The sequence below is a fragment of the Diplotaxodon limnothrissa genome, linkage group LG23 (genome assembly GCF_057381915.1).
Source record: "Diplotaxodon limnothrissa isolate DT_005_m linkage group LG23, D_limnothrissa_male_GT1.1, whole genome shotgun sequence".
Taxonomy (NCBI): domain Eukaryota; kingdom Metazoa; phylum Chordata; class Actinopteri; order Cichliformes; family Cichlidae; genus Diplotaxodon; species Diplotaxodon limnothrissa.
In genome coordinates this window covers 1,976,881-1,992,209 of record NC_140617.1, presented here as the reverse complement: position 1 = coordinate 1,992,209, position 15,329 = coordinate 1,976,881, and positions in this window count along the sequence as shown.

The following is a 15,329-nucleotide window of genomic DNA, read 5'->3' as shown; positions in this document are numbered from 1 at the left end:
ACTGCCCGAAACCGGAAGTAATGTCATTTTGCGGAAATGTAGTTTTTTTTACTATCAGGGCCTCATGAGCCTATACTGGTGTTTTTAAAAGTTATGTTTGACTTTATGACTTTCTGTGTCGTTTCTGGGATGCTTAGGACTCATATTGCACTGCTGGAAATAGTTTATTTTGATGCATATGCTGTTTGTTTTTGCAAATTTGCATTATAATATTTATTTTTGTTTTTCCTGCAGTATATAAAAATTGGTGTATTTCAAAAATAAAACTATGAAGACACTCAAAATAAATTTCCTGTGGTGGGAAACTATTTTGTGCAACTTTTTTGTATTTACAGTTTTGAGGGATAAGCCTCTTAAATTTCTCTAACTAGAAATATATGTTAAAAAAACAAAAACGATTTTCAATTTTTTTGTAGTTTATTGCACTTTTTGGAATTTATGTAATTACTATGCACTTAATGCATACATATTATTAAAATTTGGGCTATAATGGTTGTATTGATGTATAGCAACTTGAAATACTCCCAAAAATGGCTCCACAGCATGTAAAAATATAATATAAGCTCTGGCGGACTTGGTTCTATGGTAGGTCTTAAAGGGTTAAATACCAAGTTTGGCCTCTGATCTTTAAGGTCACACTGAGATATGCAACATTCTGTCAAACTAAATTTCTGTGCAAATATATTGATGTATTTTAGTGCTGTCAGCCATAACTGCATTAACGCGTTAAAAAGCTAACCGCGCTAATGTGTTGACGCCATGCAGCCCCACGCACGGGGTGATCCGCGGTAAGTCGTTAACTGAGATTTGCCGCGTTAATGCGGTTATGGCGTTAACGTCAATTTAACGAGATTAACGCTGACAACACTCATTTATTTTTATAGATATGAATTATTCAGACTCCTTACCTTATTGCCTCGAGATCCAGGACTTCCTTGAATACCAGCTGGTCCTCGGTTTCCCTACATCACATCATATTTGCACAACAAAATTCACTTTTCAGCAAAGAAAAAGAGTCAAGATAAACAGATTCAACTATTTGCTCAAACTCACCTTGGAGCCATCTTTTCCCTGCTTCCCTGGCTCTCCCATGATGCCATCAAAGCCCTACAACATTGGATGAAGATATGAAATAAGATCTGATATTACAGAAGCTTTAGCATCATAAGTGAGCATGTTTTTTTAAATATATATTTATTTTTTACACTCACAGCAGGTCCAGGAAGTCCTGGTAGCCCTGCATATCCTCCAAGTCCCTCAAGTCCCGTTGGCCCTGCGTGCCCCTTTGATCCCGGTTTACCTGGAGGTCCACGAGGACCCTGAACAAACAAAACAAGCTGATTCACTGATCTGATCAGTTAACCAACCACAGACCGGACAGATGGACAAGAAAATTACCTGGGCTCCCTTGAATCCTGGATCCCCCTTCTCACCTCTCCTGGATTTGACACCCTGGTGGTGACAGAAACACATAAGTAAACAGAAAACAACAGCTCAGGAGACCAAAAGGGAACATCAATTAATGTCATGCATTATAAAGGTTGTAACCATTTTAGCAAGAGTGAGAAATTAAATTCTTTTAAGTAATCTTACGGGATCACCTGAGGATCCAGGCTTTCCTGGATTCCCACTGGCTCCCTAAAATAAGGGGACATTGCTCAGGTAAACTCACTACAGCGTAAACAAACGCTGCACAGCACACTTACTCTTTAGTCTAATTATCTTACGTTTAGTCCAGGTGGTCCAGGTTGACCTACTTCCCCTTCATCTCCTGGATCACCCTGGTGAAATGTAAAAAACAGAAAATTCAAACGGCAGTGACCCGAACTGGTAACTGCGTACGTTCACAAACCAGTTTGACATTTTATGTCTTCAAGTATACTCACAGTGCTACCTTTAGGACCTGGAGGTCCATTAGGGCCTGGGTTTCCCTGTGAGGTCATTGATCAAAGTGTTTTACTCACAATTAATTTTTCAACATGTGATAAAGAACTTTTTTTTTTTACTCCTAAAAAGATTTACTCAGGTTTATCTTCCTACTCTCGTTTTTAATCAATATTATCTCATTTTCACCTTCCTTTGTTCACAAACTACACGTGACCACACCAAAAACGTGCAACTTTCATTTACCAAACGCTGAACAACGTGTTGGTTGTTTCACACGTGATCATTTCATGCTATACAAAAGCTTTACTAATACCTGAGGGCCACGAACACCAGGAAACCCGACTGTTCCATCCGGACCGGGCTCTCCCTAAAGCAATGCACGTATGTATATTTTGGACATTTACTGAGGTAAGTGACAACGTCTGCTAGAAAGGGAGCAAATATAAGTGTTTTCTCACCTGTGACCCAGCTGCTCCTCTGGGGCCCATTTCACCCTGATGACCCTGACAGTTTAAATAATTGCTCTATAAATGTCTTTAAACAAACAAACACCACTTTGAGTTTGTTTACTTTACTTACTGTTGGTCCTGTAATTCCTCGGACACCTTTTCCTCCTCCGGGACCCATTTTGCCCTGAAAAGAAGGCAGATTAATAGATGCTCATTAATAGTATCTCATGTTTAATTAAAAATAATTTTCAGTGTGATGGTTTTGTGGGAGGATATAACTTACCGGAGGGCCTCTCGGACCACAGAAGCCTAAATCCCCAGTTTGTCCCTGAAAACAATGAAAAGCAACAATGAATGCAAAGTAGAAACAGTAGAAACACCAACACAGATCATTTTTTCTATCTGTTTGTGTGACACTGACCGAAGGCCCTGACGGTCCTGGGAAACCGGGAGGACCTCTTGCTCCGGACGTGCCCTGTAAACATTGGACTTTTCAGATGTAGCTTTAAAATGTACATAATTTGAGAGCAAAAATTAATTTAAGTCATCTGTTTTACAAATATTAAGTAATAAAAAGCAACTTTTTGAATGTGCTGGGAATGGAGCTGGTCATCTGAGCTTACTATGTAGCCAGGAAGCCCAGCGTGGCCTCTGACTCCTTTATTTCCCTGTAGGCACAAAGACACGGATCAGAATCCCGTGCAGCCTTCCTGCAAAACGACAGCAGTTCTACAGATGACTCGTCTGACCTTGTCTCCTTTCTGTCCTCTGGGTCCCTGTGACCCCGCCTCGCCCTGATAACCCTGCAGGCAGAGAAAATGTTTGACTCTTAATATAAATCTTTGACACTTTAACATATACAGTTATAATAGTATGAGCAAGCTGCACAAATAAGTGGCTGTCGCTGAATGCAAAGGGAGACAGATACACACTCACTGGCCAAATCATTAGATACAGATTTCTAGTGGTTTCATGGTGCTGGGTCATTTTGACTCAGCAGTTTTAGTTTCATGCGTTTCGGTGTTTTTTCTGTATTATGTTTTTTTTTATTCTTTAGTTCTCCTGTTTTGAAGATGTAATCCTAATTTTCAGTGTTATTCTGGTTAAGAGTTTTGTTCTTAGGTTTAGTTCAGCGTCTAGTCTGTGCTTGTCATGCTTCCTGTTTTACTTTGAAGGTCCGTGTCTCATGTTAGCGTGTCCAGTGTTTCTCTCCCCTGTGTTGTCCTTATATTTTCATTCGAGTCAGCTGTGTCCTCACGTGTCTCCACCTCTCCTGATCACCTCATGTGTGTATTTAAGTCCTCCGTCTCCCTTTGTTCATTTGTTCAAGAGCTCATATTACCCCAGTTCTTCAGCAGCTTCACTGGTTGCCCGGAGAAGCCAGGATAAACTTTAAAGTCTTACTTCTCGCACACAAGTGTATCCATAAATCTGCTCCTTCCTATTTGTGTGACCTGCTTCATATCACCACTGTTTCCCGCCCTCATCTCACCACTGTGGGGATCAGAGCCTTCAGTCGCTCCGCTCCTCGGCTCTGGAACTCTCTTCCTCCAGCTGTTGTGGCCGTTTTTGTTGAATGTTTATAAAATGCAATTTGTATTCATTTTTGTTTTTTCTTTAAAGTTGTAGGAATATGCTGACCTAGTTTTGTTATGTAAATTTGTAATTCATTTTATTGGAAAAGTTTTTTGGAAAGTGATTGGTTTATTGGCTTATGGACCCTCCCATTAATCAGGGGATTAAGAGCACCCTGGGGTGGTAAAGATGGTTTTTGTTTGCCAAACGTCTGATGGGAAGACGAAAAATGATTTTTTTGACCACTTTTGAAGTTGTTAAAGCAAATTAAGTTAACCTACGTTTAATTTTAAGTTTTAAGAAGTTATTTGGTTGATTTTTGTTTATAATTTTCCACGAAATAAACGGCAGATGATTTTTTAAACAATGGAGTCAGAAGTGCGTTCGAAAACAAACCTCCCGTTGCCACCCACGGCCTTTTCTTGGACTTTTTTGGCGTTTGGAACATAAAAGGCCGTGACACCAGCCATAAGAAATATAAACTCTCTTCCAGTATTTAAGTCACAGCTCAAAACACATCTGTTCAAACTGGCTTATTCACTTTAGTGCCGATTTTATCTGTTGTCAAGTTCTGTTTTGCAATTTTAACTTATTTTATGTATTTTATGACTATTGCTCCTTTTATTAATTTTGTTCTTTTGAAAGGCGCCCTCAAATAAAATGTATTATTATTACTATTATTATTACTATTGCCGCGTCGTGCCAGCTGTTTTGGCCACTTTGTTTCAGCCATAATAAAAGCTCGCCTTTCGTTCAAAGTTCAGTTCCGTCTTCTCGCCCGTGTCTGCTGCTGGATCCACCTCACTCAGTCCACTCAGTCCGTGACAGGTTCCTCGTGACTGTGAAAGCCATTTCATTACATCGACGTCCAAGAAAACAGTTTGAGGTGCTTTGAACTTTGTGATGGCGAGTCAGTAAGGGCTGGGCATGGTCAACAACAAGACTCAGGCAGGCTGTGGCACTCAAACGATGCTCAGTTGGTGCTGAGGGGACCAGGTGAGCCAACAACATTATACTGAACTGTTGATACAAGGCAGGACGGATCCATGCTTTCTACCATCTGATAGGTGAGACTCATCAGACCAGCTGACAGTAATGGCAGCTGCTGTGGTCTTTTTCTGTAGCCCGTCTCTCTTGTCCATCCAGAGAGGTCTCCTGTGTACCTCAGGCCTAATAAGTAGTTATCTGAATTACTGCTGCCTTCCTATCAGCTCTGTGTAAAGACTAGTGATGGTTGATCAGGCGTTTCTGAAATACACAGACCAGCCTGTCTGGCACCAACAACCATATCATACACTCAAATAACCTTTCTTCCTGATTCTGAAGCTCAGTTTGAACTTCAGCAGGTCATCTTGACCATGTTTACGTTCTTAAATACACTGAGTTGCTGCAATGTGATTGGCTGATTAGATATTTGCCTTTAACAGGCAGTTGAACAGGTGTATCTAATAAAAAGGCCAGAGAATGTATGCTGTCTATGCACGTGCATGCTAAAGCCTCCACAGTTATAATCCTGATAACATTATAAGTTCAGGACAATCTTACCCACTCACCCAGCTCCCCTTTGCTGCCCTGCTCTCCTGTGTAGCCTTTGGGACCCTGTAAGGACAACTAAGGAGTTAATTCCCCAGGCACCAGTATGACTAACTTACATCCATACATGGAAACTAAAAAGAAATAAATACATGTTTTCCAGGAGATTTACCTGCTCTCCAGGTAAACCTGAAGGGCCCGGGTCAGCATTGTGTCCTGGGGTCCCGTCTCTTCCAGGTCGGCCCGGGGGACCCAGGATACCCTGTGGACCAGGACTGCCCTGGAGTACAACGCAACATGTAAAGTAGGTAGAAGAATAATCACGAGACATTACAGAGCAGATTTACAGACAATAGTAGTAATATCTTTCCTCTCTATTCAATATAAATTTGCTTCTACCCAGAATTCCTATTACTACTAAAATATATCCAGGAAATATTAAAACCTCTGTCCTGACCAACCACAACAAGCCAGCATCCACTTAAGCATCATATTAATGTCTTAATCCACCATAATATCGCTAGAATAATATACAAGTTATCACCCTACTGATCGTCCTAATCACGCTAAAAACATTTGATATTTACATAGTCAGCTGCTTTGCAATAAAGCATTAATCATCTCATTTTGCAATATGTGCGTGAACCTTAGCATGTTCTTTGCCTTACACTTGTTTTTAGTTGTCATGATGTGAGCCCCATGATCCTGCACTCAAGTAATCAGATGCAAAAAAACAAAAACAAATCAGAGAAACGTACGATGATTCCTTGAACTCCTTTAGGTCCTTGCTTTCCAGGAATTCCAGGTAGTCCCTGGAGAAAAAGTAACCACTGGAGTCTAGTTACAGTCCTTTATTTGTATTGTCAGGTAAAACTTTCAAGTTGAATTTAGCCATAATGTCTTTGTCTACTTACAATTGGTCCATCATCTCCAGGAGGTCCGGGAGGACCCGGAGGCCCTTTAAGTCTCTGAGAACAAAAACACACAGTGTTACAGCTCAGGCACAACATGTCTTATTATAACATTCAAATGAAAATGTGCAAAGAATAATTTTTTGATTAACCTAAAAAATAATCTTCTCAGAGTACCAAAGTTCAGCTGCTATAAGAAAGGAGTTACTGTAAAAAGTCATTTTAGGTGCATTCATGTTATAAAACAAACGCCTACCGGCCACGAGGACACCAGCTTTTTGTAAATTTGCTTTTTCTGCAAGAAAACAGTGAAGAATGGATTTTTTCAATCATGATTACTGAGCGTTCACACACAGAAAGAAAAGCTTATTCATACTTACCCTGACAAAAACAAACTTTAAAAATAATAACACAGCAGTGGTAACTATAGGCTCTGAAATAATTACCGATTTAAATTGTCACAGTTATAAGAACGCATCCGTCAGCAGTGAAAGTGGACAAACATGTGATATAATGAAACACAAGCAGACACTGAAAAATTAAAGATCCAATAACATTAAAACTGCTTATATATCGTAGTCAGTACAAATGAAACAAGTCAGTCTCTTCTAGATCGCACATGAAATGATTCAGTGGATCCAGAAGGATCACGTTTGTATTTTCCTGTCTCTCAGTTAATCTGATTTCACTTATTTCAGTTCTCTATATATTTGTCAAGCAAAAGTATCTTATAATGTTAAAAAAAATCCTTAAAAAATGACACATTCAAGAAATAAATATTTAAACAATTTTACTAAAACTAACACTTCTTACATTTGCTAAGCAGAAGAATGTACATCTCCTGTTTTTATTAAATATGCTCAGTCTTGGAACACGTCTGTTAAAATAGTTTTCATTTCATCAAACAGCAGCAGCTCACCTTGAAAGCCTCCCACTCTTCTTCAGAAGTTTTAAACACAACAATAGCCGGCATCCCAGCTGGACCAACGGGGCCTCTGTATCCAGTCTGCCCGGTCCTGCCCATCACGCCTGGGTATCCCTTAGAAGACAAACCCCCCAAAACAAAACCAAGAACAAGAACAAGAATTTGACATTTTACTTAAAGTTTATTAAAGATTCATGAAGACAATTTACCACCAAGAAAAATACAAACACGTGAATGTGAAAAGAAACCAACAAATCTACGCCTCTAAAAAACTAAAAAAGAAGATTAACGCAATTGTAAGCCATGCTTCCGAGCTCATTGCAATATCTATTTATGAACAAGTGCTTAAATTACACCAAGATGAATTTTATTAAGTTTAATTTAACACTCACTTTATCTCCCTTAGGTCCCGGTAGACCAGGTAAACCGTGCAATCCCTGAAACAAACAGTAGAGCTGAGTCATTGGATCATGTGAACCCAAAATGATTTTAACTAAGATTACTACAAAGTGAACATGATGGGTAAAACTAGAATTTCTTTTAAATACACACTCATTATGAATTTGATGTGTTGCACTAGTTTTTGACTTATCACACATGTTTTTACACATCTGGAGCAGATGCAGGTATTTTACCTTCTGCATGGGAGCTTTTAATGTGAAGCCTTGCTATTTTAATAGGTGTAGAACATTGTATTCGATTAGCTTTCTGAGATACGCAAGACCTTTAATGAAGAGAATGATGTCTGGATGGTTCCTCCTGAAGGAGGTACCAAAGATGCTTTTGGGATCTTTGTGCAAACAACCTCTGAAACATGCGCTGCAGCCCCAAACAAATCTCGGAAGCTGGCTTTTAAGCTGCCGACGAGATTTGTTTGGGTCCATCGTCTCAAGCAGTTGGCTTCCATGAGTTTCACTAGTAATTGAATTTTTGTGATGCCTCATACCACAGGCAGTTTCTCCCGTACTGTTTCTCAAGATTCTCCAAAACTTTATATTATGCACTAAAGATGAAATTTGGCATTTTGACAGAACATTAAAACCGTCTCCATATTTACCTCACAAAGACTCTCTACAGTGTTGCCAGTTAGCTTAAGTAGTTGCAAGTTATTACTTTCTTTTGTTTTTCTCCAAATGCCTGTGTTAAAACTGCTTTCATGTAACCTGCTCCTCCATCTACATGCAGGTAGAAAGGCTTATCATAGTCAGGCAATGCTAAAACTGTATTTGTCTGTAATGCTAGTTTTAAGTTACTGTCTTCTTCTTCTTTGTAGATGCAACACTACATTTTTATTTAAGGCATTTTAGGTCATTTCTATTTTTTTCAAAGAATTCACACATCTTACATATTTCAAACTTTTAAGTTAGGATTTAAAAAAACTTCTTTATTTGAACTTTTCCCACAAGGTTCCATTCTTCCTATAGCAGCTTCATATAAAGTCTGCACCAGGCTTTTAATCTCAATGTGGATGCACTGCTCACAGCTCTAAAACAAGACATTAGTAAATCATATGCCTAATCATTATGTGTCACTGTGATCCACAAGTATGATCACAAATGTGTTTTTCAAACCAACAAAAAAACAAAAACAAGTTGCTGATGGCATGAACGCTTTACACACGAGTCAGGACACAAAAAAAACTGCTGCCTGCCAGAAACAAATCAGAAGTGTGAGGAAAAAACTGAGCTCACAGACAGCTGCATGTGTGAGCTTTAATAGCATGCAGCAAAATGTGTAACTTGCTCATCAGCTTAGCAGTGTCCACATATTTAATTCAGCTTCTCAATCCTGTAGCTTTAGCTGTTGTCTACAGGGTTTAGCTTATTAGTTGTTAGTATAGGTGTGCTCTACATCTCAGCAAAGTCTCATCTAGGATGACAGGTTTTCAAGCAGGTCAGCTGCCTCTATGCACTTAATTAGTTTAGATATTTTCTTTATTTCCTTCATCTCATATGTCGTTGTACTGAACTTGAGCAAACCTTAAGCTTGATGCAGACTACTTCTAACAATTATCCACCTCACATCATAACTGACTGAGGTGCCTCTTCATATTAATATTATGTCATTATTAATGTTATTATCTTTATTTATATATATATATATATATATATATATATATATATATATATACATACACATACATACACACATACATATATATATATATATATATATATATACACACATACATATATATATATATTAGGGGTGCAACGATACACAAAATTCACGGTTCGGTTCGGTTCGATACTTTGGTGTCACGGTTCGATATTTTTTCGATACAAAAAAATGTTCATGCCTTTTTAATTTGTCATTTATTAAAATTATAAATATATATTTTAACTCAAAAGTACAGTTTTTAAATTTAACCCTAACCCTTGTGCGCGTTTTTTATTTTGACAGCGAATGCGCACCTGCGGACCACTTATGTGCAGCCCTGGTTATTTAGCTCATCATATCACAGCCACAGAAATTCTTTTGTCCATGAAACCATAAAGCTGCACTTTCTTTTTGCCTTATAGTCTCATTTGTCATAACTTCTCCGTTTTGTGGTAAGCTTTTCTTTGGCTGTCACTTCTTCACCCTGACCTGTCTTATTTGGCTCAGCAGAACTAAAATATATATACTGCTACTTTTACACACGGACTCACATAAGCTCAGCGATTCTCTGCGCGATCAACCTCTCACATGTTTAAGCTGCGGGAGATTTCACTTGTCATGTTTGCATAGTAAGCTAACGATTAATAAGACTATGTCAGAGGAATTGGTGCACAAATTATCATCACTCACAGATCAGTGCTGTCATTGCAAAGTGAAAGCAAAAAAACAAGCGCAAATTCAAACCCGATTTCAATATGTCACATATTGACAGTGGCTCACCGATGCCAATGACATAATTACCCAGCTACATTTCTGAAAGAATGCAAAAGCATTGACATATATTTTTCCTACAATAGCCCGACGGGCAGGGCAGAGAGATTTTTGTAGCCCGACTGGAAAGATCGCTAGCTCCGGGACGTCGGGCTAGCGATTTTGCAAGCCCTGTATCTGATTGAGGAATCACTCATCTTTGGAAAAGAGAGTTTATTACAGAGAAATGTCTCTTTCCAAAATAAAAGCTATACTATCCGCTTCTTCTGGGCTATATTCTCAGCAGCATAAGGAGAATCATGTGCTAACAGCTGTCTAAATGACTCGGCTAAAGTTAGTAGCATGCTTGTTGTTTTTGTCTTTGCACTGGGATGATGTCGGCGTAAATGTGCAGTCATATTCGTTGTGTTCCCACTAGTGCTTTCAGGTTAATCTCGTTGAAATGACCTTAACGCCACAACACGGCAAATCTCCGTTAACGAGCTACCGCCGATCGCCCTGTGCATGGGGCTAGACGGCCAACATGTTAACGAGCTAACTGCGCTAACACACTAGTTCACACCAATGTAATTAAGCATTGCATGGCACATCCAACATACTGTTTTACTTTAGTCCATGACTCGCTTACCTTCAGGGTCATACGTCACATGAAAACCAAAATAATTCCAAACGCCAGATCTGAATGAGGGTGGGGGAGGTCCATGTTGCAAGGAGAGCTTAACTTCTGTCTTGCTAGCTTGCCCTGCACTCTTCCTCCTGACTATGCTGTCTGTGTTGAGCGCTCAGTGGATCTGCGCTGGACAGTGCAGCCTAGGCGGAGTAGTCGAACGCAGATTCACAGAGCGCTCAACACAGACAGCATCGTCAGAAGGAAAGTTGATAAAATAAATTACAAATGTTGTATTGTTCATACATATGCGTACCGAACCGAAAGCACTGTATCGAACGGTTCAATATCGATACGAATATCGTTGCACCCCTAATATATATATATATACACATATACATATATATATATAACAGCAATAGTATATTACAATATTTTATTTATATTTTATTTTGTATCCATCAAGCGCTGCGGGTGATCTGCAGTTTCACCCTTTCCCAAGCTGGAGACATTTTCCTTCTCACACACTTTCCTTGGCTGAACGATGACACAACCTTAATATACCTTATGCATCTCTCTATTTCATTTAATATGTCTTCGTGTGAATTATCTGCTTTCATTCATTCTATTCATTCTGGGCATGGACGTCATCCCAACTATGTTTCATTGTTAATACCAGTTTACAGGTTGTTATCCTTGCTATTATCAGTTTGAATACATTAGAGATAATTTTGGGTGGCTGTAGCTCAGGTGGCAGAGCAGGTCAGCCACTAATCAGAAGGTCGGTGGTTCGATCCCAGGCTGCCTCCTGCCTGCATGCCAAATATCCTTGGGCAAGATACTAACCCCATGTTTGCCTACTGGTGGTGGTCAGAGGGCTCGGTGGCGCCAGTGTCCGGCAGCCTCGCCTCTGTCAGTGCGCCCCAGGGCAGCTGTGGCTACAATGTAGCTGCCATCACCAGTGCGTGAATGTAGTGTGAAGCGCTTTGGGGTCCTTAGGGACTAGAAAAGCGCTATACAAATGCAGGCCATTTACCATTTAGAGATAATTTAATTATCTCTAATTTAATTTAGCCTTTTGTTTATTCCACTTTATTCCTCTTGTATTTACATGTATTCAGTCGGGTCTGTATCCAGCCCTTTTTAAACTTCTACTTTGATCTCTAATTTTTCACTTGGTGAGGGATTATTATGATCTTCCTGATATGGATTATTTATACAAGCTGGTTACATGTGTGTACAAAGTTATTCCAAGAACTCAAAGCTGAGGTTCCCCTTTTCTACATCTGTATGTTCTCAGGAAAGAGGAAGCTGTTAGTTGCTAAAATAAGTTTATCACTCAAAAGTGGTTATATGGCTACATTTCATGTAGCTGATCGCACTATGTACAATTTTCTTTTAACAAAACTATACTTTAAACGATGACACACTGAACATGAGTGTAACTGGGGGTGTGTTATGTACAATAAACCAAATATATATTTGTTGGGGGAAAAGGAAAAAAGGTGTAGTGTAGCTGATGACCTTACAAATACGCCTGAGGGTTACAGTGCCACAGTTTAGCCAGAGGAGGGAGCCAGTGCATCTCACTGGAGAGACTAACCCCCCTCCCCTACACACACACGGTTTTCTAGGTGCTAGAACTGACACAGATATATGCTGCCATCGTAGTCATCAAATCAGCTTTGTGCAAATTCAATTTCATCCAAGGACACGGCCGTAAATAAGCCGAGAATATCAGACAAATGTGATTAAAATTTCCTGTGTGCTTTGTTTATAATTTCATTAAAACTCTGAATCAATGTGAATGAATCTTTGTTTATAGTACCAAGACCCACGAAGGTAAAAATAGCTACAGTAGTGAAATCAAGTCTTATTCATACATAGTTACTGCAAAGCATGAACAAATTCCTACCCTTTGACCTCTGATCCCAGGTGTTTGACGTCTGACTGTGTTTGTAGGAGGCGGATTCGCTGCTCTGTCAGTCTGCTGTGGAGGTTCAGTCTCTGACTGGATGCTGAAGCCTACGGTGCTAAACTGGGAGATCAAATCAGGCGAGGGATGACTGTAAAACCTGTCACCGTCTGCATGCCCTTCCTCCACCTCTGGATCTGTTTCATTTTCATCTGTCTCCGTCCCATTAACTCCATCTCCACCTTGAAACGGGACTGTTTTTCCTGTGGGTGAAACAGTCTCAAACGTGTCTTCCATTGCCTCCTTTTCTATTTCCTCACTGGCTGAAACATTACTCATCTCAGTTTCTGTGACCCTGGGACTCAGAGCTTCTCCACTTTGTAGTGTGGGGGTTACAACCGTAGCTGCCCTTTCCACTGATACGTCTTCCTCTGTTGTTCTGAAGTCTTTAAAGGAGGGAATAGCGACTACTGGGACTGGACTGGTAACCACTGATGACAAAGCCTGTTGTCTAATTTTGCCTGTTTCCACTTTTTCTGGTAAAGGGTCCACAGTGGAAGCAACAGATTCTGTGGTGAATCCTGAAGCAGGAATAGATGAAACCGTCCCTGTTTTTGTTTCTGTATGAGTTCCTGATGAGGCAGCTGCAGCTGTGGCGTCCTCAGACTGAATGTTAGGGCTGGCAACTGTCATCTCGGCAGTTTGTGCTTCTGAGCTCCCCGTCCCAGTTATGTTAAGATGCGACTTGGAAAGCTGCTCATTTCCAGTCGAAGAGCGAGGCCTCGGTTCCGGCTTTGGCTCGTCTGCTTCTCTGTTGGTTGAACTTGTAGTATTTGTATCTAGATCTGCATGATTGTTCAATACTTTGGCGTTTCCATCACGTATGGGAGGATCAGGATGCGACTTCAAAGGGGAAGCGCTGCTTACTGGATCCAGCCTTGGCGTCACCTCAGTGTGACCAGCCTGCGAAGTCCAGCTTTGAGGGGAATTTTCTGAACTGGATGATACTCTGACTCCAGGCTGAAGGTTTGTCTCATCTACAGATCCAGCCTGCAGGCAAATCTGACCACAGTGAAGATATTTCACATTTTAGTCCATTTTCAACCATCTTGCAGTTTTCATTTTGCTAAACATTTAATTAAAGCATTTGATGCCTAAATGACATTCCTCAGTAAACTGCTTCTCGTGGATTCACACACAAGTCCAAAGCACAGTTACTCAGCTCGCAGACAAACGCTCCCTCTGTGGCTTCCCCCAGACACACCGGCCAATACAAACACAGACTGTACTATGGAAAAATGTTATTAAATGTCATAGATTCACACTTATTTGTTAACAGAAAAGCAAACAGGGCAGCACAGTGTGGCCTTATGAACTTGAAGCGTGAAGCTGTAGGGCTGAGGAGACATTACTAAAGGGTGTACACACTATCAGATAATGCTACTGCGTGGGTGTGCACCAGCTAATCCTAGCAGATATCTTCAGCTTTGTTGTGTAGAGATTACTGACCCTGTAACTTAGTCCAGCTTTGAAAGCCTGCAGCTTAGGCTGGCATCTAAATCAAATCTGTATAACTGTTAGTAACTCTTGATTACTTTAAGAAAGCTAAAGCATAGAAACCAGTTATGCTACACTCCACATAACACAGACATCATCCGTAAAAGGAACAAAAAGGAACACATATATATTAGGATGAGCAGCAGCAACAACTGATCTAGTGTGTTTTAGACACCTTAACGATCTCTGATAACAGGAAAAATAAAACGCTGTCAGAAATCAAACGATGTGTTTGTTTGTTGACTGTCACAGCGTTGTGTGTCTGTTAGACATGAGCACATGATGCTCTCATCTCCACAGCGATGCTCAGCTGCTGAAGGCAGAGGTTTGCCCAACTATAACTACTACTTGCTTAATCCTGACCCCAGATTCAACCTTAAACCAAGTCTTTGCCATGAAATGTTATGATTCACAGAAGTCGATGCATGTTAAACACATATAAATACCAGAGGAAAAACCTCACTTATACTTTAAAAAGGTGAGTTCTGTTTTTATTGTGGTGGACATCGACATCTGCATACCTCACTTGTCTTCACTTATTTATTTATCTTCCATAATTTTTTATCCTTATTTATCTTGTTCTTTTAAACTAACGTGGTATTTGTGTACGGACAGCAAAGGAAGAATTTCGTTGCTCAGAGAAATGTCATTTCTTCTGTACATATAAACGCTGCTCATCATGCTACATGGTCTCAGCTGTGGCCACACGGGGATGCCAGAATCAGCAACATTAATATCTCACACAAACAGACTTCAGATGTTTTACTACATTTATATACATTACCATTCAGTGGTGCCTTAGTTTTTACTGTATTTAGCATATTATGACATAATATTAGATTATTATTATGTCGTCTGACTGTCCTGCAGATGACATAATGCTTTATTTTGTTGTTGCTCTTTCTGTATAGAAAAAGCTGACAAAGAAGGGTGTTTAAATCTCTCATAACCAAAGAAAAACCAGACAAAACCAAAAAATTATCTATGTGAACAATAAATATGTCAGGTAAAAATGACCAATAATCGATTCCTTTGTGAAAACATGCATCTGTCCTTCAGGCAGGTTTAGTACACTGACCTCTTCTGTCTGTGACTAATA